This window comes from Phalacrocorax aristotelis, chromosome 29, assembly GCF_949628215.1.
Source record: "Phalacrocorax aristotelis chromosome 29, bGulAri2.1, whole genome shotgun sequence".
In the NCBI taxonomy this organism is placed as follows: Eukaryota; Metazoa; Chordata; class Aves; order Suliformes; family Phalacrocoracidae; genus Phalacrocorax; species Phalacrocorax aristotelis.
The window spans coordinates 434,398-460,565 of NC_134304.1; the positions used below are offsets into that span (position 1 = coordinate 434,398).

The 26,168-nt window shown below is 51.5% G+C and overlaps 1 long non-coding RNA gene across 1 annotated transcript in view; it reads right to left on the minus strand.

Annotated features, from left to right (window-relative positions):
- Nucleotides 1–2,897: 2,897 nt before the first annotated feature.
- LOC142048938 (uncharacterized) overlaps nucleotides 2,898–26,168 on the minus strand; it is a 497,607-nt gene continuing 474,336 nt past the window's right edge. The window contains exons 13-14 of the long non-coding RNA XR_012657563.1: nucleotides 3,392–3,518; nucleotides 2,898–2,980 (exon numbers count right to left, since the gene is read on the minus strand). This is a non-coding gene — a long non-coding RNA (uncharacterized LOC142048938). The remainder of the gene's footprint in view (nucleotides 2,981–3,391; nucleotides 3,519–26,168) is intronic.

Sequence of the window (26,168 nt, forward strand, 5' to 3'; positions counted from 1 at the left end):
ATCCCATTCCTTTACTCTCTGAATGACCACACAGCTACCCCTACGCTAAAAGGCAGGCACACAAGCCACTATAAATACCCTGTGTTAATCCACCGATGGCTTGACACCTTGCACCAGAGTCCCTCTAAGTCAGTGTTAACCTGTACAACTTAGCTGCCCACAGAAGACAGACCCACACGGAAAAGAGTCCAGAAATTAAGGTGCTCCTTAAAGCCTTCATACAGGAGCGACAAAAACTGCAGAGAGTGATGTTAAGACTAGAGCTGCGTTTTGCTTTTAAAGAGAGTCCGTGTGGCAATCAGACATTCAGGCAGATTAAAACCCCATGTTATGTCACGTCCAGATCTGGAAGGAGGGGTTACAGAATAAATTCAAAACACAGGGGCAGTGGCCAAGTGCCAATTTGTCTCCTTGGTTTCGCTCACCCTGACCCCCGCTCACCACTTGGAAGCTCACAGCCCAACGAGCAATACCTGTGCCCTGTCCATGCTCGTCTCACTCATCCAATAAGGGCAAAAAGACAGGAAGCAAAAGGAAACCAACGGACCAAGCACGCTCGTACTCAAGAGCACTCGTCAGGGCACAACAACAAAAACTCAGAGAAGCTTTGGCTTTATTCCAACACTCATAACCTTTATCACACAACAGGCAACTTTCCCCCCCAGGGCTTCTTCATATTCTTCCCATTCAGAAGTGAGCCCCTGGGTCCTGGTGCAGAAAACCCCCCCTGAGACAACAGCGAGTTACAACTACATTCCATTTCAGATCACTGCGGTAGGCACAGAGTCAAGGCGTGGCGTGATCTCTCCTCCCATTTCCTCTCCCCAGCTTACCTAGATGGCAGAAATAAAACTTAACGGAACTGTCCTTTTTCACAAACAGAATTTCCTCACGGATTATACACCTACGCCAGCACACAGCTTGCCTTTCCACCTAAGCCTCTGAGATTTATCAAGACGATCGCCAAACTAACGCAGTCGAGCACCAACCCAACTCGTCGCTTTAGAAATCACCACCGCACAAACGCTTCCTACCAGTAATCACACTGTAGCGCTACAGACAAACAAAACCCCACCTGGATTCTACCGAGTCCAACCAAATCACGTTCTGGAGAGCCGAGTACTAAGTCACTCTTTCTTTCTTGCACATTCTAAGGTGATAAAAACAGACCGACTCTCCATCTTCCATTAACTTACGCTGACTCCTGTCTACATTCAGATTAGGAGGCGAGGGGACGGGACATCATTTAAGCCTACAGATTAGAGAAGGCAGGAAAAATGAGTAACATTACACCAGTGCATCCCACCTACACGAGCACAATAGTCAATAAGCAGAGATTCAAGGACTTCAGGCTGAAAGGCAATCTTTTAACAACCTGTCAGGTAACTCACTAAAGGCTCTTTTTTCCTCGCCTAAGTCAACAGAAAAATGTGTTCTGCTCTAAAGTCACCTGCTTGCTAGTCCGAGACCCATGGGAATGTGCCTAAGTCTGTTACAGCACAACCACGGAAGCCCGAGAGATGTTCGAGACAGTATTTCTGACGGAAATGATCCATTTCGGACACGTATGTTACAGACACTTTAAAGGGGGGGCAGGGACGGGTTGTTTTTCACTCTGGCCAAAAAAAGAGACAGCTTTCAAGGCCTTTTTGTGGAAGTGGACAATTAGGTAACTGCCTGCTCTACCATAAAAACAGAAACCTTGTTTTACTATCAGCAAACTCCAAAGATAACGGTACCTTTAAGCCCACCACTGTACATCAAGGTGCTCTCGACTGGAGACTCTGCCGTGACGGCGTGGTGACGCAATACAGGGAAAACACCTCCCGACAAAGTGACGCTCCAAAGCTGTTCCCGAAACGGCATTGTGCAGCACCTGGCAACAGAAAAGCTTCGTTTCTCCCCTGAAAAAGCACCTGCCCTTCCTGGCAGAACAACTGCTTTAACCACTCCTGACGTTCCAGGCTCGTACAGGCAGAGAACACTTCCCTCTGCTTCTTCCAAGCCAACCAGCAGCCCCGTTCCCTTCCGCCAGGAAAACTCCTTTACCACACGGGCGGTGGGAGGCTGCTCACGGACTCCACTGAAACGGTGTGCAGAGAGCCGCTCCCCCGGCACAGCGCTCACTGCCTCCAGCTGAGGACCACACGCCAGCCAGGCCAGCCCATCTCTCCCTGGAAGAGGGGAGGAGGCTGCCTAAAGCAAACTCCCAAGGGAGCACTGAAAACAACTGGAGAATCACAGGCGCTGCCCCTTCCCTTCAAGAGAAGACCCTAACAGAGGAAGACAGGCTTACCGAATTCTGGTCCATGACTGAAAATCCCCCAGCTGAAACCCTCAAGCAACACAGCTTGAAACCAACCACCTTATGATTTTGCATTTCTACCTGACGTTCCTGCACTGCAGAATTCTGACTGCTTGGGGTAAAGATTACAGTCTAGCGATCTAGAGTCCTTATACCATATTCAGCTTGAGTTTGCTAGAAAGCATCCTAATACCTACGGGAATACAAGTCCTAAAGCATACTGCTAAGCCCATCCTTTCCTAAAACTAAGCCAACTCCATTCTAGTTTACTCATTTGGCTTGACACACGCCGCCTTTGGGCAGGGATTTGCACTTCAGCAAGGAATTACCTTCCAATGGGCGCTGCGGGAGTGAATTTAAACTTCTACACGTGCTGATTACAGAGAGAATTTAACACATTTCCTTTCACTGAACTACTTGCAACCCGAAGGAAGTATGAGCTCAGTTACTGCACTTACAGGCAGGTAGAGAGACTCTACGTGTTCTTAACAGAAGCCCCGACACCCGCATAGGCACCCAGCTCTACATTCACATCACCTAGAAAGGCAGCCACCTCACCTGCTTAGCCACTCTCAGCAGCTCTCACTGGACACTCACCCGCATCCCAGGAAATGCTTTGCAAATCTGGCGGCAGCGCTCAACAGGGCTGTCCTCTTCCTTCTGTTTGCACTCAGGCTAGAAAGGAAAAAAAAAGAGCAGGGTTTGGCTCTCTAACGTTGTAGCAGAACTAGTTCTGCATGCGATGTTATGATGATACAGGTGAAAACGGACCAGAACAACACTGTGACTTTTTTGAAGACTGCCTTTCATTTCGTCAGCAATCGAGGAGGGCTCAATGACTCGGCATGTTGTTTTAATAGCTCAAGATTGGTGCAGGCTCCTGTCATTGCAAAGTTGAACGATACTAATGCTTTAGGAGTAGAATTTTTCAGATTTTCTTCATAGTTCATCCTTTTTCATCTCTCAAAACCTCATGCACCTGAGCAGCACCAACCTGACACAGCTGATTCTGTGACCTTGTGCTTCAGGGAACCTCCAGGCAATAACAACTTTATAGCAAGACCCAATGTCAAGGAAAATGCTCACCTCTGGAAAACTTCCCACGCAGCACAGAATCTAGGCTTCTCTCATCTTCCCCAAATGCCTCAACAGTCACCTCTGGAAACTGCAGCAGGCTGCTCGTTACCTGAGCCGTTAGGGCTCGCATTCTGCACTGGAAATCAAGGGAAAAATGCAAAAAGAGACTCCTGTCAGCCATCAACGTTTTGGAGATTGACACAAGTTTCATCCGTTTGCCGTGAATAATCTCCTATCCCTCTCCTGTAGCTCTTTTCCTGAACAAAATGGCACTAAGGACAGGTTTGGATCTCACAGCAGAGCAAAAGGAGAACCCTTTGCGTTTCCGATCCCTACGAGGTCACCAACAAAAAGGGATGCAGAGGTATTGACAAGATAAATAACAGGGAAAAAGCACCGAGACTCTGAGTTTGGGTCTACTCACGCACGTTAGGAAGATGCGATCTGAGAAAAAGCAGATTTTCAAAAGCTGCTCAGTAGCAGCTAGAAGTTTCCATTTGTCCTTTCCCTTGCTTTTCTACTTGATTCCTTATTGTCCATTGCCTTCTAGTCGATTTCACGCATCGTTTAGGTCTTCTTCACTTCTGGCATGTTTCTTTTGAACATGGAGGAATACTAAGTTCTTAACTACCTTCACTCTCAAGCTCCTCCACCAAACGTACCGTTGATATTTTCACCTTACAAGCAATACAGGCTTTCAGAGCTCATCAGTTATACGCTAGTTTTCCATATACTGACGATGTAACCAGAACACTGCACTTGAAAACACTGAGGTTTTTCTATACTTAAAGCCTCGTATTCCTTATTCCAGTCCTTCCCTTCCGATCGCCTGTCCTTACCACACCTCTGCAGGATTTCACACACATATCTAGGCCCTTCAGGCAGTTCCCACACTTCTGGAGGTGCTCCACAAAGAGTTCACGTTTCAGTACATCACCTGAGATTTTCCTGTAGAAAACTGAAGAGCTGAAGCGATTTGCAAGATTAAATAGGCGCATTAGGAAGAGATGCTCCCTACACGTGGAAATGCACACTCCTTCCATTAACTGTGTTTGGCAAGGTCTGCAATGCTTCCTGAAAAAGCCTCCGGAAGACAAGGCAGATTTCATTCCCTTGTTCCAACGGCACTGCTTTCTTCACGGACTCTCAAAAGGAAGATAGGAACCGTAGCTCACTCGGCCTGGGTGTTACACCCGCTGACCAAGGCAGGCATCGGACAGAGCCCTTACCCCGTGCCACAGAGCAGTACAGCCAGCCACCTACACGTGCACACACAGCACGTGGCGTTACCTGTGCCGTACGTGTTCTCCTGCAAACAAAGGGTTATGAGTGCTCCTTCCACTCTGCACTGAGAACCTGTTCTCCTTACAGCATAGGGGGTCACAGCTAGCTCTGAAGCCCACACTCTGGCAGCAACACCAAGTTATTAAAGGGAAGCGTCTACAGCTAAAGACAATTTATACAAATGGTACTTCTGTGGAGAAAGATTAAGCTCTAAGGGCTGGGCAAGACCCAAATAACAGATATAGCTCAAGGCCAGCGTTGGAATAACAAATCACTCAGGCAAAACATCTCCCATCACTGCAGAGCACAGCAAACTACAAAAACCCACACCAATCTTTAACAGGTACTTCAGAACCAACGTGGTGCAGGTGGGATAAACTAATACTGAGAACAGGTAGATCAATGCTGTGACCAGCAACTGTTATTATCTCGACCCTTCGTGCCCCACGTTGGGCACCAACAAGGACTGCCGTGGTTTAGCCCCGGTCGGCAACTAAACACCGTGCAGCTGCTTGCTCACCCCCCTCACCCCCGTGGGATGGGGGAGAGAACCGGAAGGGTCAAAGTAAGAAAACTCGTGGGCTGAGATAAGAACACTTTCAAAATTAAAAGAAAACACTACTAGGAGTAGAAGAAGTAGCAGTAACACTAATACTAATGCTAATGCTAATGAAAAGCAAAATAACAAGAGACAGAGAGAGAGGTGAAACCCTGGATTAGGGAAAAAAACCAAACAACAAGTGCTGCAATAGCTCAACACCCACCAACAGGTGCTGCCGGTCCCTGAGCTGCAATCGCTGCTTCCCCAGCCAGTCCCCCCCAGTCAATATACTGGGCATGACGTCACATGAGGTGACCCTTTGGTCAGTTTGGATCAGCTCCCCTGGCTGTGCCCCCTCCCCTCCCGCCTTCTTGGGCACCTGGCAGAGCATGAGAGGTGGGGCAAGTCCTTGACTCATACAAGCACCACCCAGCAACAACTGAAACATCAGTGCTTTATCAATATTATTCTCATCCTGAATCCAATACACAGCACTTTACCAGCTACAGTGAAGAAAAGTCACCCTGTCCCACCTAAAACCATGGCAACGTGGCAACACCACAAGCTATAATGTCACCTCAGTGTGGTGGAGAGGCATATCTTTCAGAAGGCTGGAAAACATGACCCTTCAAACAAGGCCAGCGGAGCTGATGCAGAGCTGGGCTGGATGAATACAGAAATGGCAGCAGTAATCCTGTAGCCAGGATGGCATTTCACTGCCTGTCATTTCAGTCACTACACCTGATTCTCTGGCCTCCGTAAATCTTAGGAAGACAGGATACAGAAGAAAAACCTGGAGTACAGGTACCATCTCAGGGCAGAAAAGATGGCTTGGAAAGAGAACCAGCAGCATTTGGTAAGGTGCTAAACTGCTTACTGAGTTTCAGGTTCGGGAAGGATTAACTAGCCCTTCACCACCCCTGCACAAAAGGCAATACGCTTTAGTATCTTGTTCTTTTGCTCTCGCCTGAAAGGGAGATCGTCTCTAGGAAACTAGTAGGAATCACTTGTGAGAGAAACTGCTTGCTTGCACCCCAGCTTTGGGGTGGAAGAACACCAGCCGCATCACCACCACCCCTCCCCCAAATGCAAGAAAGAGTCAAACACTGACAATCAGACTCTTCTGGGATGGGAACAAATTCTAGAGTTCACACTACAGTGCCTATCTGTTAACAAGGAATCTCTCCGTGTACAGGAAACAGGACCTACAACTCGGGCCTCAGAAAAATCAACACCAAGAACAAAATCGAGAGAATCATCTTAGAGGTTACCGTTGTTGCAGTTTGAAGCCCAGGCCCCAAGAGGCCTAGCCATGCCAGTCTGCTTGGGCACAGATCCATCCAAACCTACCCCGTGACAACAAAAACTAAGAGCAGCCGTCGTGGTTTAGCCGGCAGCTCAGCCCCACACAGCCGCTCGCTCACTCCCCCACCGGCAGATGGGGGAGAGAATCAGAAGGGGAACGCTCGTGGGGCGGGACAAGAACAGCTCAATAACTAAAATTAAAAGAAACAACAACAGAAATGCCATGTACAGGAGAACAACGAGAGGCGCAAAGCCCCGGGGGAGGGGGGAACGGAGGGCACAGGGGGAACGAACCGCCGGAACGAACCGCACGCGCCGCAGCCGCTCGCCGCCCGCCGACCCGGCGCCGCGCCGCTCCCGAGCCGCCACCTGCCCCCCCTCACCATACTGGTCATGGTGTCACGTGGCATGGAATGAACCTGCCATTGGCCAGCCGGCGTCAGCCGCCCCCACCATGGCCCCCCCCTCCCAACCCCCCCCCCCCGCCACCCGGCAGAGCGCGTGAAGCTGTAAAGGCAGCCGCCCCCCACGGTGAGGAGAATTAACCCCTTCGCAGCCAAACCAGCACAGCAGCTTTTGGCAAACACCAACCCGATGCGGCAGGAGCGGCAGCAGGAGCCGCCGCCGCGGCGCGGAGCGGCCCCGATGGTCCCGCCGGGCCGGGCCGGGCCGGGCCCCTCCGCGGCGCTCCTGCGGGTGCTGGGTGCAGAGCGGCCCCGATGGTCCCGCCGGGCCGGGCCGGGCTGGGCCGGGCCGGGCCCCTCCGCGGCGCTCCTGCGGCTGCTGGGCGCGGAGCGGCCCCGATGGTCCCGCCGGGCCGGGCCGGGCCGGGCCGGACCCCTCCGCGGCGCTCCTGCGGCTGCTGGGTGCAGAGCGGCCCCGATGGTCCCGCCGGGCCGGGCCGGACCCCTCCGCGGCGCTCCTGCGGCTGCTGGGTGCGGAGCGGCCCCGATGGTCCCACCGGGCCGGGCCGGGCCGGGCCGGGCCGGGCCCCTCCGCGGCGCTCCTGCGGCCGTTTCTTGGCCAATGCTCAGACATGCAGAAGAGCAGAGAGGGCACAGCTCGGGCTCGGTGATGTGCCCTGGGGCTCTCTGCCTTGCAAAGCCGTCTTTGCCAGACCCTGCGAGCCTGTGCTGCTTCCAGTGCCTGCTGCAAAGCCCGTGGGCTCTCTGGGGCTGAGTTCAGAGCTGGTGTGAGCTCCAGGGAATCCTTTCTCCCGACAGCTCCACGCATGGTTGCTATTGGATCACCGTGGTCCAGGCACCCAGGAACTGTCTGCACGATGCCCCTGAGTGGAAGGGAGAGAAGAGTGCCATGCAGCAATCCCGCGTTTCAACTACATTCACTGCATCCGTGAATGAAGAAGTATCCGAAAAAGTGTATGGAAATATTTCACGGGAGCTGCTCTGTTCTGTTTGTTTACAGACGTGGCTGGAGGCAATGGACATCCAGCTTCCCTGCTGGCTTCCAGGGGTGACGCGCAGGGAGATCGCAGCATGGGTACGTCGTGGCTTTTGACTTCCTTTGAGAGCTGCCAGCTCAAAGCCCAAGTGTGAGCAAGGCATCTCCTGCGGGTGTGAGAGCACAGACATGCGTGTGCGTGCCGTGTCATTAGGCGATCCCCACCTATGCTCCCCTATTCGGTTATGATGGCGGATACCCCAGCGTAGGATGAAAACTTCTCATGGCTGTTTGGTTGCAGATGTGGCTCCGACTCCTCGGCTGGGTCCTGCGCTGGAGCTCACCTGGCACCCCAGGGGTGAGTCGTCAGTCTTGGCTGACTTCACAGACTAAGCACTCCTTTTCAGTATTTGATCAGAGAGAAATTGAACGGGATACTTTCTGTTAAGCTCCTCAAAGAGCAAAGTATAAAGGTGAAATAGGCAAACCTAAGTACAAACAAGACGATGACATGCAATCTCCTAGTCTCTCAGCACGTCAGGTTTTGCTGTGTACTGGTAAACTGGGAAGTGCCTAGTGCTGACATTTTTCTCTGTGAACGGCACATTGCTTGCACTAGAGATGAGCTGCACCCCCAAACGCCCAGGCTTTGTTTCTAAGTGTTAACGTCTTTTGCTTCCTGAAGATACCATGTTCCTGATGAGGAACAGTTACTTCTAATTAAACAGACCATCCTTCTTTCTAAAGAGATGGACCACCAGACTGTGCAGAACAAAGCGCTTCAGGAAGGAGGCAGTCCCACGGTGCCAGGCTCCGATGAAAATCCAGCAGCGATTCAATCAACAGGCATGCCAGGTAATCCTGTCCCCCAGTCCTCCAGGGTCACATATCAAAACCACTGGGGGTCTGCAGGGTCCTCCCCTGGTGCCTGCTACTGCACATCGTGTCAGTAGCCAAACCCTTAGTAAAGAGCAAGTGTTCTAAAAGAAGGCTTTACCCTTCTCTCCTTTTGGCAGTGCTGTCCGACCCCGGGGAAGCCCACCACGCCAGCATATACGAATTCTTTCAAAAGAACCCAGGTACTGAGCAGTCTTGCAGGGGCCATAAGTGGGACACGCTCCGGAAAACTGGAGGCATGCCCGCGTGCACATGCTGGAGAAAAGGCCAAGGGGGAGAGCAAGGTTCAGGTGTCTCCTGAGAGGGCCTGACTCCGTCCCCTCGGGGGGTGGGTCCTGTGGGGAGGGAGAGCTGCGGGTGGCACTCCCTGATGCTGGGGTGGGCTTTGTCCGTCTCACTCAAAGGGGTGATGGGTCAAACAGCTGCGCTCCCCCACGTGCTCTCCACCTGCCCTCATGAGTGCTCCCAAAGGGTCAGAGTGAGCCTCCAGGCAGCGGCACGAGCCAGCCTTGCAAAGCGAAGGTGGACGAGCGCAAAGGAATTGTGTGCAGGTGTGAAGGGTCACCAAGAAGGGGGAGCAAACCTGTGTCACGGGGAAAACTGGATTATGGCCATGCCAGAGCGTAAGCAAAGCTGAGAGGAGTAAGAGAGGCTCCAGAGTGCGTTGAGTTGCAACGGCCTTGGGAGTTTCCTTTGCTTCTCCTGAAGCCAAGGAAATGTTGCAGCCCCAGGATGTTCACTGCTTCACAGACGCTAACAAAGTGAGAGGGGACATTTCCTGGCAATGTCAGGCCTCCTGTGAGAGGAGCAGTAGTGTGCAGGACACGCTAACACACAGAATCATTCCTCCAGGTGTGGATGACAAGAAGGACACTAATGCCATGGATCCAAAAGATTTCCGCTCCTACTGCATAGAAGGCGCCGTGGCGGTCTTGGGCTCCATGTTGTTTGGGATGGTTTTCTGTTGTGCAGTCTGTCTGTGGTGGACGAGAAAACGGTGAGTCGGTGGCAGGGGGCAGGTCTTGCCAAACTTGTGCTAGATGGCTACTATGAGCAGCAAAGCATTTTCAGGTAGGGCATTCTGGAGTGCTGAGTTAGTTACTGGCCAAACTCTCCTGAGATTTCTGCTGTAAGATGTTTTAACTGTCCTCTCAACTCATGGGCGCTCTTTGCTGAAACCTGGCCTTACTCTTGCAAGGTCAAAGTGACCCTGCCTGGACAAGAGCAGACCCCGCAACACGTGTGCCTGGAAAAGCAGCCGCCGGCCATGGAGCACCGGCGGGAAACAGCTGTTGTCATCATTTTGGATTTCAGTAAAGCTTTCAATACTGTCTGCCACAGTCTCCTTGCTTCTGACATCATAGGTGCCTGAGTAGGTGCTAGGCCTGAGGAAGGCCCCTGGCGTCTCCACCTGCTTCTGAAGTCACAGGTGCCTGAGTAGGTGCTAGGCCTGAGGAAGGCCCCTGGCGTCTCCACCTGCTTCTGAAGTCACAGGTACCTGAGTAGGTGCTAGGCCTGAGGAAGGTCCCTGGCTTCTGCAGCTGCTTGTGATGTGTTGGTGTCGTGGTTCAGCCTCAGTTGGCAACTCAACACCACGCAGCCGCTCGCTCACTCCCCCCACCCCTGTGGGATGGGGAAGGGAATTGGAAGAGCAAAAGAACTTGTGGGTTGAGATACGCACAGTTTAATAATTACAATAAAATAATAATTATAATAGCGACAGAATAAGTATTATGATAGTAATGAAAATAATGTAATAAAATGGAAGAGAAAAAAAAAAAAAGGAAAAAACCCCACAGAAACAGAATAGGATAGTGAGTAACACCAAAAAACCAGCTAATAACAACCCCACAAGTTATGACAAAACTTGCAAAAGAAAAGCAGGAGCAAACACATTGGGGTGTAGGTGCTATAGTGTCGAGTTTAAAAACATCTGTAGTGCGTATAGACATGACAAGAGTAGTTAAATCCATAATAACTGTCTAATCTGTGCTAGAAATAATCCCCTGAACCAAAAGAAACCACCTTTAAGAAAAACAAAACAAAGAAATTCTCCCAAAGATTATTAGCAAATTAAGTTTTCTGAGTTACCCAGCCAAAATAGATCTAAGTATTTGTTAGTGCTGACTGGCCAATTTTCTGGATGGCCAGAAGCCTTCTCTTGCTGCACCAACAAAGCCAGAGAAATAGTTAAGATATTGCTGAAAAAATAATACCAAGATTTAGAGTGCCAATGGGAATGTCCTCTGATAGAGGACCACATTTTTTTGCAGGTGTAGTTCAACAAATCAGTAAAATTTTGAGCATAAAATGGGACCTGCGTACGCCCTGGAGACCACAATCAAGTAAGAAATTTGAGAGGATGAACCAAACACTAAACTGATATAGTGGAATATTATTGATCTAAGATGGAAGCATTGAAAAGATGATTACCTCAAAACTTCCAAAGGGGGGAAATGTAACCAGAGCGATGGAATTAACCAACCACGGATGTTGCTCTACTCCTTGTACAGCCCTACCCAACTGGACGCTAAGTCTGGGGACAGGGAGTACACCAATCAGTGTAGTCTTTGACCTGTCTTTTAGTCCCTAGGTAAGCATTAATGCGAACAAAACAACAGACAATGTGTTTCTGTCAGAAAAGGATGACAAAATGTGGTTCCGTGTAGCGGACTGAGAAAACTGGCCAGGACTGCCAAGATTAAGAGCCAAGTAGGTAAAAGGTAATTCCGGCAGGGGGAGATCGCGACCACCGACTCAGGGACCACCGACCCAAGTAACACCACCTACTCAAAAGAGAAAAATGGAAGAGGACAACCGAGCCTGCGCAGTAATTTACATAGGGAACGAGCAAGTTTGTGCCAATCAGTAGAAAGGACAATAATGAATATGTATGAATATGTACATTTTTGATCTCTAAATCCTATGGGAAAGGTGTGTAAGGTACGCACGTTAGGAGGAGCGATCCCCCGTGCATCCGGCGCTGGGAATAAAGAATGACTGCTCTTTACTACTGACTTGGTGTTAAAGAGTTGTTTCTGATTGTACCGCGTTTTTCGGTAACAGGAGCACCCGGACAGGTCGAGAAAGCTTTCTCTTTGAAACCCTTGAACTTCAAAATTGGGAAGAGTGTAGGGATTCACAAATTTCTCTACCTGACTGAAGCTCCTAGACCACTTTTGGGAAGAGACTTACTAGAACAATTGAATGCTGAAATAAAATTTAATGATGGGGAAATTGAATTTAAAATACCAGAAGAAAAACACATTGACATTTTAAGTTTGACCCACACTGAACCACAGGTTAGGGGAGAGGAAATTACACAAGACATAAAAGACCGGGTATATCCAGGAGTATGGGCCTCGGGAATGCCTGGAAAGGCCAAAATGCAGAATTGGTTGTTGTTAAACTCAAAGAGGGGGCACAACCTGTCAAGGTAAAGCAATATCCCCTGAAATTAGGGGACAGGCGAGGAGTGAAAAGCATCATTGTAGGGGAATAGACAGGGATCGGTGACCGGAAGATCACGGGGTGTGACGGGAAGATAGACTCCTCCCCATAGGAGTGGCAGGAACAGGAAGCGCAAGAGCTGTATAAGCGTGTGACGCAGCTAAATAAACGGACATTTTGTATCCATCATATTGATGTCTGTGCATCACTGTCCCCAGGGTGGGTAGAGCCCTGTGTCCCGGAGATATGTGGCCCAAGATAAGTTCTCCCATAGAAGCGTACAGCAACACATCATAGAAGAATTCATAAGATTTGGAGTATTGATTGAATGCTCTTCAGAGTATAACACTCCTGTTTTGCCTATCAAAAAGCCTGATGGCAAAACATATCGATTGGTACAAGACCTGCGCGCAATAAATGAGTGAGTTGAAGATATATACCCGGTAGTGGCGAACCCATACACCTTACTAACTAATTTAAAAGAAACCTATGAATGGTTCACAGTATTAGACCTGAAAGATGCATTCTTTTGCCTCACCTTGGCCCCTGAAAGCCACAGTTTATTTGCCTTTGAATGGGAAAACCCTGATTCGGGACCAAACACCCAACTAACCTGGACAGTGTTACCTCAAGGATTTAAACACAGCCCCACGATCTTTGGAAATCAATTAGCTGAAGAATTAGAGGCCTGGGAAAGACCTCCAGGAAACGGTACTCTTTTACAATACGTAGATGATATTTTGATAGCCACAGAAAGGGTTGAAGAATGTAAAGAATGGACTGTGAGTTTGTTAAACTTTCTTGGACTAAGTGGTTATCGAGTCTCGTTACAGAAAGCCCAGATCTTGAAGAAAGAAGTAATATACTTGGGATTTGTGACTTCTAAGGGACAGACACAGCTCGGGACTGACAGCTCGGAAAGAAGCCACTTGCAGGACTCCAGAACCGACCACGGTAAAAGAACTTCGAACCTTTCTGGGAATGACAGGTTGGTGCCGATTCTGGATCTATAATTACGGACTTCTGGTTAAACCTCTGTGTGAACTGTTGAAAAATAGCCTGACACAATGAATACGGACTGATGAAGCCAGGCGGGCATTCAAAGAACTGAAATTGGAACTAATGAGGGCTCCAGCTTTGGGCCTGCCCGATGTAACTAAGCCCTTTTGGCTGTTCTCGTATGAAAGGCAAGGAGTGGCTTTGGGAATTTTGGCCCAGAGATTGGGTCCTTATAAACGAGCTGTAGCATCCTTCTCCAAACAATTGGATGAAGGAAGCAAAGGATGGCCAGGATGCCTTCGGGCAGTAGCTGCCGTTGTCTTGATTATCCAAGAAGCCCGAAAATTCACATTGGGACAGAAGGGGATTGTGCACACTTCCCACACTGTAACCTCCGTTTTAGAAGAAAAAGGGGGACACTGGCTCTCGCCATCAAGAGTCCTGAAATATCAATCAGTTTTGATGGAACAGGATGATATAGAAATTGTCACATCTCCTATTATCAATCCTGCTTCCTTTTTAACGGACAAACAGGAAATGGAGACTGTCGCGCATGACTGCATAGAAACCATTGAGACTGTGCATGCGAGTAGGCCCGGCTTGAAGGAGGAGCCGCTGGAAGAAGCTGACCACACTTGGTATATTGACGGGAGCAGTCTTGTAAAGAATGGAGTTGGAATGGCAGGATATGCTGTCACCACCACAGACCAAGTAGTGGAAGCAAAGTCACTCCCTAAGGGCACACCTGCACAACGGGCCGAAATAATCGCTTTAGTAAGAGCATTAGAGCTTGCTGAAGCTTTGCGAGTTAATATCTGGACAGACTCAAAATATGCCTTTGGGGTAGTTCATGCCCATGGGGCAATTTGGAAGGAGCGAGGACTTTTAACCGCTCAAGGGAAAGTCACAAAACATGCTGATGTAATTTTGCGACTTCTAGATGCTGCACACCTCCCGTCGGCAGTGGCGGTTATGCACTGCAAAGGACATCAGAAAGGTAACCCTGGCAGGGAAGTGGGAAATAAATCGGCTGATCATGAGGCAAGGCAAGCTGCGGAACAAGGTGAGGTATTAGGCTTAATTCCTGAAAAATCTCTGCCGCTACCTGAGATAGTTGAATAGGATGAAAAGGATCAGAAGTTAATTACCGATTTAAAGGCTGAAATTGGCCCGACGGGATGGGCAATGTTAAAAGATAACAAAATAGTAGTTCCCTTTAGAATATTATGGAAATTAATAAAAACAGAACATGACCAAACTCATTGGGGAACTGAAGCTTTGTACAGTTCCCTCACCAAGCAAATGACAGCCAGACATTTGTTTCAAACTCTCAAAACTATAGTTGATGGATGTGAAATATGCTTAAAGAATAATCCAAAGGTAGAGACTCGGGTGAAATTTGGAAGTATTGGTAAAGGGAACGTTCCAGGCCAGAACTGGCAGATAGACTTTACGGAACTCCCCAGAAAAGGGGGGCACAGATATCTATTAGTAGTAACTGATACCTTTTCCGGATGCCCTGAAGCTTTCCCCTGCAGAACAAATAAAGCCCGAGAAGTAACAAAAATCCTATGGAGAGAAATTATTCCCAGATTTGGCGTGCCAGACGTGATCTCCTCTGATAGGGGACCACACTTTGTGTCACAAGTAGTTCAACAAGTTAGTAAATTTTTAGAAATGAATTGGAAATTACACACAACTTATCGCCCGCAAGCAAGTGGGCAAGTAGAAAAGATGAATCATGTAATAAAGACACAACTGAGTAAAATTTGCCAGGAGGTGAATTTAAGGTGGGCTCAAACCTTCCCTATTGTGTTACTAAGGCTCCGAGTCAAGCCAAGAACTAAGGAAAAACTGAGTCCTTTTGAAATTCTATATGGGAGACCCTTTCAAACTAGATATCAAGGACAAGATCCCACCCAGGTAGGGGAGATTAATCTACAACAATATCTGACTGCATTGGGAAAACAATTACAAGAAGTAAATGGATTAGTGATGCCTACCAGAGCATGGGGGTTAGATTCCCCAGTGCAGTTGTTCAAACCTGGAGATTGGGTTTATGTTCAAAACAGTTCAGGTGATCCTCTCGAAGAGAAGTGGAGCGGCCCTTTTCAAGTTCTGCTCACGACTTACACTGCGGTCAAGCTTGAGAGGCACGCTGCTTGGATCCGCTACTCAAGAATTAAAAAGGCACCTGATGGACCACGGAAGTCCCAACCCGTAGGACCCACATCTATAAGGCTGACCTGAAACTAACATTAATATTGCTATGTTTTTGTCTTGAGTTAATAAGTGCATTTACTCCCAGTTGGCCCCTGAAGAAAAGAAGCAAATCTGTTGATCGTCTCTGGTGGATTTGGGGAAAGAACACCAATACATTAGGTCAGTTTGCTGAAAACTGCTCTTTGTGGGAACCCTATACTAGGAGTGATAAATTGACGGGGTGGCATGGAATGACCTTTGTATTATGTTCCAATTTGACAAATGTCACTTTGATAACGAATGTTGCCTTAGGATGTTGTGCAGTCAAAGGGATAGGGCCTCCACTGCAGATGAAGAAGTGCCTTCTTCAAAATGATACCCCATGAATGAGACACATACTTGGAAAACTGGTAACTGGGATACACTAATGTGTACACATGGAAGCATTAATAGAGCTGCTGGGGTGGCGGCCTCCTTAACATTGTTGAATCCACCACCTGCAGTGAATCAGGACCAGCTGATTAGATTACCATCCACTTGTAGGAATGTGGCAAAGAGAAGGCAAAAGCATACGTTGTTCTTTAACATAGCCTTCCCAGCCACCCCTCCCTGCAAAGTAAAACGAGCTTGGTACGACATTTTACTTGGAGGCGCAGGAACTGGGTTAGGACTGCTAAATTCAGTAGATCTGGAAACTTTAAGGAGTAAGGTTGGAACTGCAGGAGTTGATGTAGCCCGAGCAATCAAGATTCAGGCTGAATGGATGCCAACCACCTTTAATCTTCAGATACAGAATTTAAAATATGATAAGGAGTCCTTATATCTCTTTGATAAGAGGATAATTGCCCAGATACAATCCCTTAAGAATTTGACAAAATTTGTGGACTGGACTGCCTGTACCCTACCAGTCATGTGGCAATTGGAACAAAAGAATAAGGTGCAGTCCTACTTGGTGAGTGATAATGAGTCTACGTGGAGGAAACGATTTGGACAATGGGTTTTACCTAGACACTGGCTAAAAGCCTACTCACAATGTGTGCAGTGTTTATGATAGATGGTGTGCAGGAAAATTAGTATACACTAATATAACTGACCCCGAAGTAATGTGTAAACATTTAACTCTGCCAACCCTCTTTTCGAGTCAAGGGAGCCCAGAATATTGGTTACCAGAATTCCAGGGGAAGTCTATTGGAAACAATAACAAAACATATGATCTCGATCTTTGTGAAACCACCTCTGATGGCATCTTGTGTGGACAACAGTCTCGAGTATATGAACCCTGCTTATTAGAATACTCTGTTAACGATTGTAAATGGACGATCCTGCCTCCGAATGTGTTCGAAATGTTTGTAGAGGTTAATGCCAGATCTGTGTGTTTCGTAGCTAACAGTCGATCAGGACTTGAAGAATACCACGTAACCACCCCATTCATAGGATGCCTCAAGAACATAACCCATTTAACTTGGCATGGACAAACATAGTCATTTTTTGCATATACAGAAGAACAAGTAGCAATGTTTTGGCATTATGAGAGCTTAAATTTAAGCCCTGCAAGTCTATCTCTGAAGAAATTAAATGAAATCTTGAATCAATCACAGAAACTTCAAGAACATTTAGGAAAACAAAACAAGACATTAGCTGAATCTATGATTAAAACAATAATAACTGGAGACAAGCTTGTTGGACTGTCTAGTCAAATTGGATCTGATACTGCCCATCATTGGTGGGATATCTTTTCGGGGTACCCACCCTCTGCAGAGAAAACTTTGAATATTTTCGTTCGCCCGCTTTTGATATTGTTAGCATTTGTTATTATACTAACAGTCCTCAATTACTGGTTGTGCTATAAGCTAAAGAAATTGGCCATAAGAGTTTGGGCTTTGCCTAAGGTAAGGAAACATGAAAATTTAGAACCTCTGTAAAGCAATTTACAAAGTTTAAAGAAAAGGGGGGAATGAAAGGACTAAACCCCTGACGGTCCCTGACTCAGACCTTATTGTAAGCATCCTTGTTCTCTTGTGGTTTCCCCCCTTGCAAAGATAGTTTCAGGGATTTGAGGAATGCAACTGGGTGCCAGATAGGATTAAAAAGATGGTGAATAAGCTCGTAAATTCATTGATAACATAGGCTCGGGACATCAGTGCCGAGAGAAGCACTTGAGGAACTGGTTTAAATCAGCCCCTTGTGACGGTCCAAGGCTAAAGGACTGAGGAGCTAATTCAATGACTCTACATGGGCAAAGGAAACCCAAAGTTCAACCAGCGGACAGGTGAGGAAGACCATCAGAGACCACAGGAGGACCCCTGAAGACCACTAAAAAGACAACTATGCATGCAGATTGAACTTTTACATATGCTAAGGAATCCTTGGGAACCTTATGACTATGTATGACTTTATAGCATATAATCTTTGGCAGTTCACCGAATCACTGGAGCACTTATGGTGGAGCAATCCCCAGTGCTGCCCAGCGCTGTAATAAAGAATGCCTGCTTAATAGTGACTCTGTTGCTCTTGAGATTTATTTTGGGACCTTTCTGGATACTCTGCCTCCCCTTACGGGGAGGTTCACACTTTGAAGGATAGTATCTGAGAATTTTTGTATCAATACTGGCACGGGTTGAACTTCTGATTCAGCTGCAACTCTTGTCGTGAGGGTTTGAGTGGCCGCAGTGATTGTCGCACGACTAAAGGACCCCGGCTCATTGCAAGGAGGAGAAGGACAGCCATACCCTGAAGAAGAAAGGATACCCCTGCACTACCCAGGCCACACCAGCATCCCAGCCCCTCCGACACCTCTGCAAAACCCTCCCGTCTGCTGGCGTCGCAGCTCAGGAACTGCAGCAAGCCTGACTCTGGTGATGTCTAGATCAAGAAACACGCAGGTGGGTGACGACACCACAGAATTAGACTTGCTTTGCAGAACAGCAGTGCGCGAGTGCATGAAGTAGTGACTGACCAAATTGTGTTGGTGTCGTGGTTCAGCCTCAGTTGGCAACTCAACACCACGCAGCCGCTCGCTCACTCCCCCCACCCCTGTGGGATGGGGAAGGGAATTGGAAGAGCAAAAGAACTTGTGGGTTGAGATAAGCACAGTTTCATAATTACAATAAAATAATAATTATAATAATGATAATGATAATAATGACAATAATGATAATATAATAAAATAGAAAAGGGAAAAAAAAAGGAAAAAACCCACAGAAATACAAACGATACACCCGCTCACCACCCGCCGACCGACGCTGCCCGTCCCCGAGCCGCGATTGCTGCCTCCCTCCCCCAGCCAGCTCCTCCCAGGTAGCATACTGGGCATGACGTTACATGATATGGAATATCCCTTTGGCCAGTGTGAATCCGCTCTCTTAGCTGTGCCCCCTCCCCTCCTGGCTTCTTGTGCCCCCGGCAGAGCATGGGAAGCTAGAAAAGCCCACATTTGAGGTGCCCCAGTGTGAATGGGACAGCCCGTGTGCATGAATGCCAGAACTCCTCTGTAACGCCATACTTTGCGCCCCAGCCTCTCTCCTCGGTCGGCACGGGCCAGCTGCCAGATTTTTCTGACAGCTCCCCAGCATGGCCACACGGTACCGGTACCGGCACCACCGGCTGTCCACCAGCGTTGGCAGTGGCATTTTTCCACCCCCCTGGGGTAGAGAGGGCGAGCACAAAACCAACCCACCAGAAGTGCCCCATCCCCACCACTGGGGCGGGATGGGGCACCTCACACATGTTGGCATCGCAGGGCCACCCACACCACCTGCATCCCTTCCCCTCGGGCAGGAAATTCACCTCCCTGTAAAAATCTTCCTTGGGAAGGGAAATCATGGGGATGGGAAACCATTGCGATAGGAAACCCTCACGGGGCTGAGAAATCACTGTTGGCATGAGGAGCCATCGTAGGGATGAGAAATAATTTTGGGGATGGGAAACCCTCATCAGGTGGGAAATCAGCACTGAGGCCAGGACATCCTCAGCGCGATGGGAAATCCTTGAGATGGGCAGTTGTTGAGGCGTGAAAAATCCAACCCTGGCAAGGCTGGCTGAGGCGGGTGCTGGCGGAATGATCGCCATGGGGACAGAACCCCAGAACACCCTTTGCCCCAAACAAACCCCACACTGACCAAGGGCCATGGCAGGTACAGCAGCAGGCTCCCGCTCCTCGTGGTGCTCTTGCCCTCCGGGTAACCCCCAAACCGGCTCTGACCACCAATATCTCACCCAACCACCCCTCGCTGCTTCCCCCAACAGAAAGGTTCCCTCTACGGCTGCCGATGGCATCGGAGGTGCGCGGCGCGAGCTTCACCACCCCGGCCATGCCGCCACCGGTCAGCGCCCGCGTGCTGCCCTCTGCCCCGGGGCTGGCGGTGTGCGCTAAGCCTGCCCAGCTCCACAACGTCACCCACCAGCTGGCCCAGGCCACCGTCTGTCAGGGGGTGCCAGGGCCCCTGGGGGCCACGGGACAGGTGCTGCAGCTCCCTCGTGGAGTGCCTCTTCCACCCGTGCTGCAGCTCTCTCATGGGCTGCAGCTCCCCACCATGGCTGCTCCCTGTCCCCCTGCCTACAGCCTGGGACAGCAGGCGCTGCCGGGGACGCTGGTGTCCCGCCAGCCAAAGGGACTCGGACCGAGTGTCGTGGTGCAGCACAAACCCCTGTACCCCACTGGCTCCTGCCCGCTGCGTGTCCCTGCCCACACTGGCCCCCTCACACCTGGGCAGCAGGCAGGCAGCAGTGGGCAACAAGCAGGCGGCAGCAAACGCAGGGCACCTGAGGACACCAATGTGCCCGCCTCGGTGCTCGACCGACCCAGAAGCCTCGGGGAGGCCGGGGGACAAAGCGCCCCACGCCCGCTGCCCGCTCACCCACCCGACCCGCCGCTCAGCAAGAAGGCACGCAGCATGGATCCCCGCGACATGCCACCCCAGGACAAGCTGCCACACAAAGACCTCCCGGCCAAAACAGCGCAGGGGCTGAGGACGCCCCGCACCGACCTGAAGGCACACTTGCTCAACTCGATCCAGAGTTTCCACCTGCTGGGGCGCAGAGTGAAGGTGGTGGGGCCGGTGCGCCAACCGCTCGACCCGGAGCCCCAAGCCGGCCCCAGCGTGCCCCGCAGGGTCCCCAGTTCCCTGCGGGCAGCTCTGAGACCCAGCGCTGTGCCGGCTGCCTCCAAGTGCCCCACTGAAGGCAAGAAGGATGCGACACCAGCGGTGACATCGAGCAGTGAGGCATGCACCAGGGCTACCACCAAACCCCAGCAGCCGAGTCGCCTGCCCCCATCAGCAACAGGGGGCCAAACATCACGGGAGAGGCTGCCGCAGCAGCGGCACACGCCACCGCACCCTCCCGCCGACTCCCTGTTACCCCTCAGGCCCCGGTGGGTCCTCAGAGCTCAACCCACCCCACTGGAGGAGCAGGAGGCATCCGTGCCCATCACAGCCCAGCAGCGGCCCCAGCGGGAGCGCATGAAGAGGCTGGCCCAGGAGGAGCGGGAGCGGGCGGCCCTGCAGACGTCCCTGGGCCAGCTGCAGTTTTTTGTGCAGAGGGAGACCGACATGCGGATAGCAGATGAGTACGGCTACCTGTGACACACCGGTCCAGCACCATCCCCCATTGCATCCCTGCGCAGAGGAGCTACGGAGGCCTGCACCCACCTGCTCCAACCCCAGCCCTCCCCCACATCCCCGCTTCTTGCCTAATTCATTAAAAGAGTTGGGTGTTGGCTTTGCAGCGCCTCTCTCTGCCTGCCGCCATTTGCTCAGTGGGAGGGGAGCTGGGGGGTGACCTGGGCTGGGGATGGCTGCTGAGAGGATGGGTAGATGGGGCCTCGCTCGGGGTGGCGGGCGCCCCTGGGAGGAACCACACTGATTAGCATCAGCGCCAGGATGACGCAGCCCTCCATCGCTGCCCCGGGACCAGCATCACCATCACTGCCCCAGCGCCAGCATCACTGCTGGTGAGCTGGATCTGGACCAGGGAAGGAGCTGCAGCCGCCCCGGGGGGCCAGGCAGGGACTGGCTGAGCGCAGAATCTCAGCTCACACCTGGCCGGCGAGCGGTCATCGCTGGCTGGGGCTCGCACACCCAGGTCCCGGAGCCGCAGCCGCACCAGCCACCCAGCTCGCTCGGACCCACCTACGGCCTCCTCCGGCGCTGCCTGGACCTTATCCAGCAAAAGCCCCTGCTCACAGCTGAGCCCCAAGGCGCTCTCACAAAAACTTCCCGCCTGGCCTCTGCCAACCCAGGCGAGAGGCTAGTGGGGCACCCCCGCAGGGGCCTTCACACAGGGTTCCTATACCCCTCCGCTACTCAGCTACAAGGCGACGTGACCAATCGCTAGCACCCTGCTACCCGGCACTAAACACAGACAAACATTGCACAGCAACTCTACTTTTCAAGCGCTCTTGCTGCTTGCCTATTGATCCAGGTGTCCCTGCAATCAGCCCTCCTCAAGTGACGGATCTGTGACGCCAGACGATGCTGGGAAGGTTTCAAAGACACGGCAGAGGGGCTAGGGCGCTGCCATTATCTTGCTTCACCTTGGGTATCCTTTAGGCTTCATGGGCACCTCTAAGCTTCCTGCATGCAAAGCCCTCCTTGCCAGGGCCGGGGTGTTTGTGTTTTTTGTTTGTTTTGTTTTTACTGGGCTCCCTTCTTTTACTTCAGCATCAAGAAGAGCAAAGTCTCCAGGAAAACTCCACTACCTCATCACATTACAGTGTATCACGTCAACTCATGAGATAGATAGCTACCAACACAGTTAACACGCATCCCTACTCTAAAGACTGGTTGATTCCATAATTACAGAAGGGAATTTTCCTAACGTGCCCTACGGGTCCCACCAGCCGGGGCCCCAAACAGCCAGCGACAGGCTGACGGAGAGCCAGCAAGGATGCCACCCGGGGAGGATGGGTCTCCTTTAGCGGTGAGATTTGCTGCTGCATCTCAGAAATCCCCCTGCAGCACTCAGGACCTTTCAGCATCCCTGGCAGAACCGTCCCACGGTGGGTCATCGCACCCGCTCCCTGCCAGGGGGTTTCTCAGATCAGAGCTAGGGGATCTGCCGATGGCGGTGGCCCTGCCGAGTCAGAACTCTGACCTACTGTGGAAGGGGATAAAGTCCCTGTAGTGCACGTAAGAAAATATGCTGGGGAAATCAGTCTGGGTTATTCCTGCCTCAGGCAAAGGCAAACCCATTTTAATCATTAAACTGTTCTGATCTCAACCCACGGGTTTTCTTAGTTTGGCCCTTCTGACGCTCTCCCCCATCCCACAGGGGTGGGGGCAGTGAGCCAGCAGCTGCGTGGTGTTTAGCTGCTGACTGGGGCTAACCCACTCCACTTAGTCCCCGCGCCCCCCCAGGAGCCCCGCCTTCAGGGCATAGCTTAGGAGACACGGTAGTGTTGGGTTGGCGGTTGGACTTGGTGATCCTAGAGGCCTTTTCCAACCTTAATCATTCTATGATTCTATGATTCCCTAGGTGACCTGTGGGGGTGGGGCGTTCCAGGGGGTCAGTGCTTGGAGGAGGGGTGTGGCTGGGGAGGCCGGACTGTGAGGTCACAGACCCTTCTGGGCCATGCCGTGATGTCCTGGGCTGTGCCGCGGGTACAGCTCAGGCAGTGCCTGCAGCAGCAGCAGCAGCAGCAGCAGCAGTTGCAGCAGCAGCATGGTGCAGGTGCGGGGGACCGTGGCCCCCAACCACTTCATTATTCTCCTCCTCCTGGTGGCCCTGCAAGCCCGGGAGGACTGGGCTGCTCTGTGGCGAGCACGGGGATTAGGTAGGTGACAGGCGAGGACAGGCACCCAGTCCTGGGCAGCATGGAGCGGCGCCCAGCGCACTTTGGGGTGGTAGCGGGGCCGGGGCCGCGGTGGGGCAAGGCTGGGAGAGCAGCAGGGCTGGGCTGAGCCAGGGGAGCTGTGGCCAGCTCCACGGGCAAGTGGGAGGCAGTCGTGCTGTGGGGAGGCACAGGGGGCCGCGGCCACTGCAGGGGGATTTTCCAGGGAATGGTGGGGCCGGGAGCCGTGTCGCGGGGTGAGAAACCATCCCTAGAGCCGGCCCTGCGCCGCCCAGTCCCGCTGCAGCCTTCCTGCAGCCTGCGTATCGGGGCCAGAGCTGCATGGCCGGCCAAGGGAATAGCCTGCGGGAGTGCTTCTACGCCCGGCTGGTCACAGCTGTGCCCCGAGCTATGGCTCTGCCGCTCCCCAGCTGGGTCTGGCTTTCAGCCCTGGGGACGTCTGTCCTGGGTTGATGTCCGCTCAGGAAGACGGGAGCATTCCTGCTTTAGCCCTGCAATGCTCTGCTTGATTACAGCTCTGCCTCCAGGCCACGGCCACCAGGCCTCTCAGGAAGATGCTGTCCAGGAGCCCCAGGGTGATCCCACAGGTATGTCACTTGACGGAATGAGTAGTTAGCTTTGACTACGCTGGTCATGTGAAATTTTCCTTAATCATTTCTTGGCCAATGCTCACACATGCAGAAGAGCAGAGACGGCACAGCTCGGGCTCGGTGATGTGCCCTGGGGCTCTCTGCCTTGCAAAGCTGTCTTTGCCAGACCCTGCGAGCCTGTGCTGCTTCCAGTGCCTGCTGCAAAGCCCGCGGGCTCTCTGGGGCTGAGTTCAGAGCTGGTGTGAGCTCCAGGGAATCCTTTCTCCCGACAGCTCCACGCATGGTTGCTATTGGATCACCGTGGTCCAGGCACCCAGGAACTGTCTGCACAATGCCCCTGAGTGGAAGGGAGAGAAGAGTGCCATGCAGCAATCCCGCGTTTCAACTACATTCACTGCATCCGTGAATGAAGAAGTATCCGAAAAAGTATATGGAAATATTTCACAGGAGCTGCTCTGTTCTGTTTGTTTACAGACGTGGCTGGAGGCAATGGACATCCAGCTTCCCCGCTGGCTTCCAGGGGTGACACGCAGGGAGATCGCAGCATGGGTACGTCGTGGCTTTTGACTTCCTTTGAGAGCTGCCAGCTCAAAGCCCAAGTGTGAGCGAGGCATCTCCTGTGGGTGTGAGAGCACAGACCTGCGTGTGCGTGCCGTGTCATTAGGCGATCCCCACCTATGCTCCCCTATTCGGTTATGATGGCGGATACCCCAGCGTAGGATGAAAACTTCTCATGGCTGTTTGGCTGCAGATGTGGCTCCGACTCCTCGGCTGGGTCCTGCGCTGGAGCTCACCTGGCACCCCAGGGGTGAGTCGTCAGTCTTGGCTGACTTCACAGACTAAGCACTCCTTTTCAGTATTTGATCAGAGAGAAATTGAACGGGATACTTTCTGTTAAGCTCCTCAAAGAGCAAAGTATAAAGGTGAAATAGGCAAACCTAAGTACAAACAAGACGATGACATGCAATCTCCTAGTCTCTCAGCACGTCACGTTTTGCTGTGTACTGGTAAACTGGGAAGTGCCTAGTGCTGACATTTTTCTCTGTGAACGGCACATTGCTTGCACTAGAGATGAGCTGCACCCCCAAACGCCCAGGCTTTGTTTCTAAGTGTTAACGTCTTTTGCTTCCTGAAGATACCATGTTCCTGATGAGGAACAGTTACTCCTCATTAAACAGACCATCCTTCTTTCTAAAGAGATGGACCACCAGACTGTGGAGAACGAAGAGCTTCAGGAAGGAGGCAGTCCCACGGTGCCAGGCTCCGATGAAAATCCAGCAGCGATTCAATCAACAGGCATGCCAGGTAATCCTGTCCCCCAGTCCTCCAGGGTCACATATCAAAACCACTGGGGGTCTGCAGGGTCCTCCCCTGGTGCCCGCTACTGCACATCGTTTCAGCAGCCAAACTCTTAGTAGAGAGCAAGTGTTCTAAAAGAAGGCTTTACCCTTCTCTCCTTTTGGCAGTGCTGTCCGACCCCGGGGAAGCCCACCACGCCAGCATATATGATTTCTTTCAAAAGAACCCAGGTACTGAGCAGTCTTGCAGGGGCCACAAGTGGGACACGCTCCGGAAAACTGGAGGCATGCCCGCGTGCACATGCTGGAGAAACGGCCAAGGGGGAGAGCAAGGTTCAGGTGTCTCCTGAGAGGGCCTGACTCCGTCCCCTCGGGGGGTGGGTCCTGTGGGGAGGGAGAGCTGCGGGTGGCACTCCCTGATGCTGGGGTGGGCTTTGTCCGTCTCACTCAAAGGGGCGATGGGTCAAACAGCTGCGCTCCCCCACGTGCTCTCCACCTGGCCTCATGAGTGCTCCCAAAGGGTCAGAGTGAGCCTCCAGGCAGCGGCACGAGCCAGCCTTGCAAAGCAAAGGTGGGCGAGCGCAAAGGAATTGTGTGCAGGTGTGAAGGGTCACCAAGAAGGGGGAGCAAACCTGTGTCACGGGGAAAACTGGGTTATGGCCATGCCAGAGCGTAAGCAAAGCTGAGAGGAGTAAGAGAGGCTCCAGAGTGCGTTGAGTTGCATCGGCCTTGGGAGTTTCCTTTGCTTCTCCTGAAGCCAAGGAAATGTTGCAGCCCCAGGATGTTCACTGCTTCACAGACGCTAACAAAGTGAGAGGGGACATTTCCTGGCAATGTCAGGCCTCCTGTGAGAGGAGCAGTAGTGTGCAGGACACACTAACACACAGAATCATTCCTCCAGGCGTGGATGACAAGAAGGACACTAATGCCATGGATCCAAAAGATTTCCGCTCCTACTGCATAGAAGGCGCCGTGGCGGTCTTGGGCTCCATGTTGTTTGGGATGGTTTTCTGTTGTGCAGTCTGTCTGT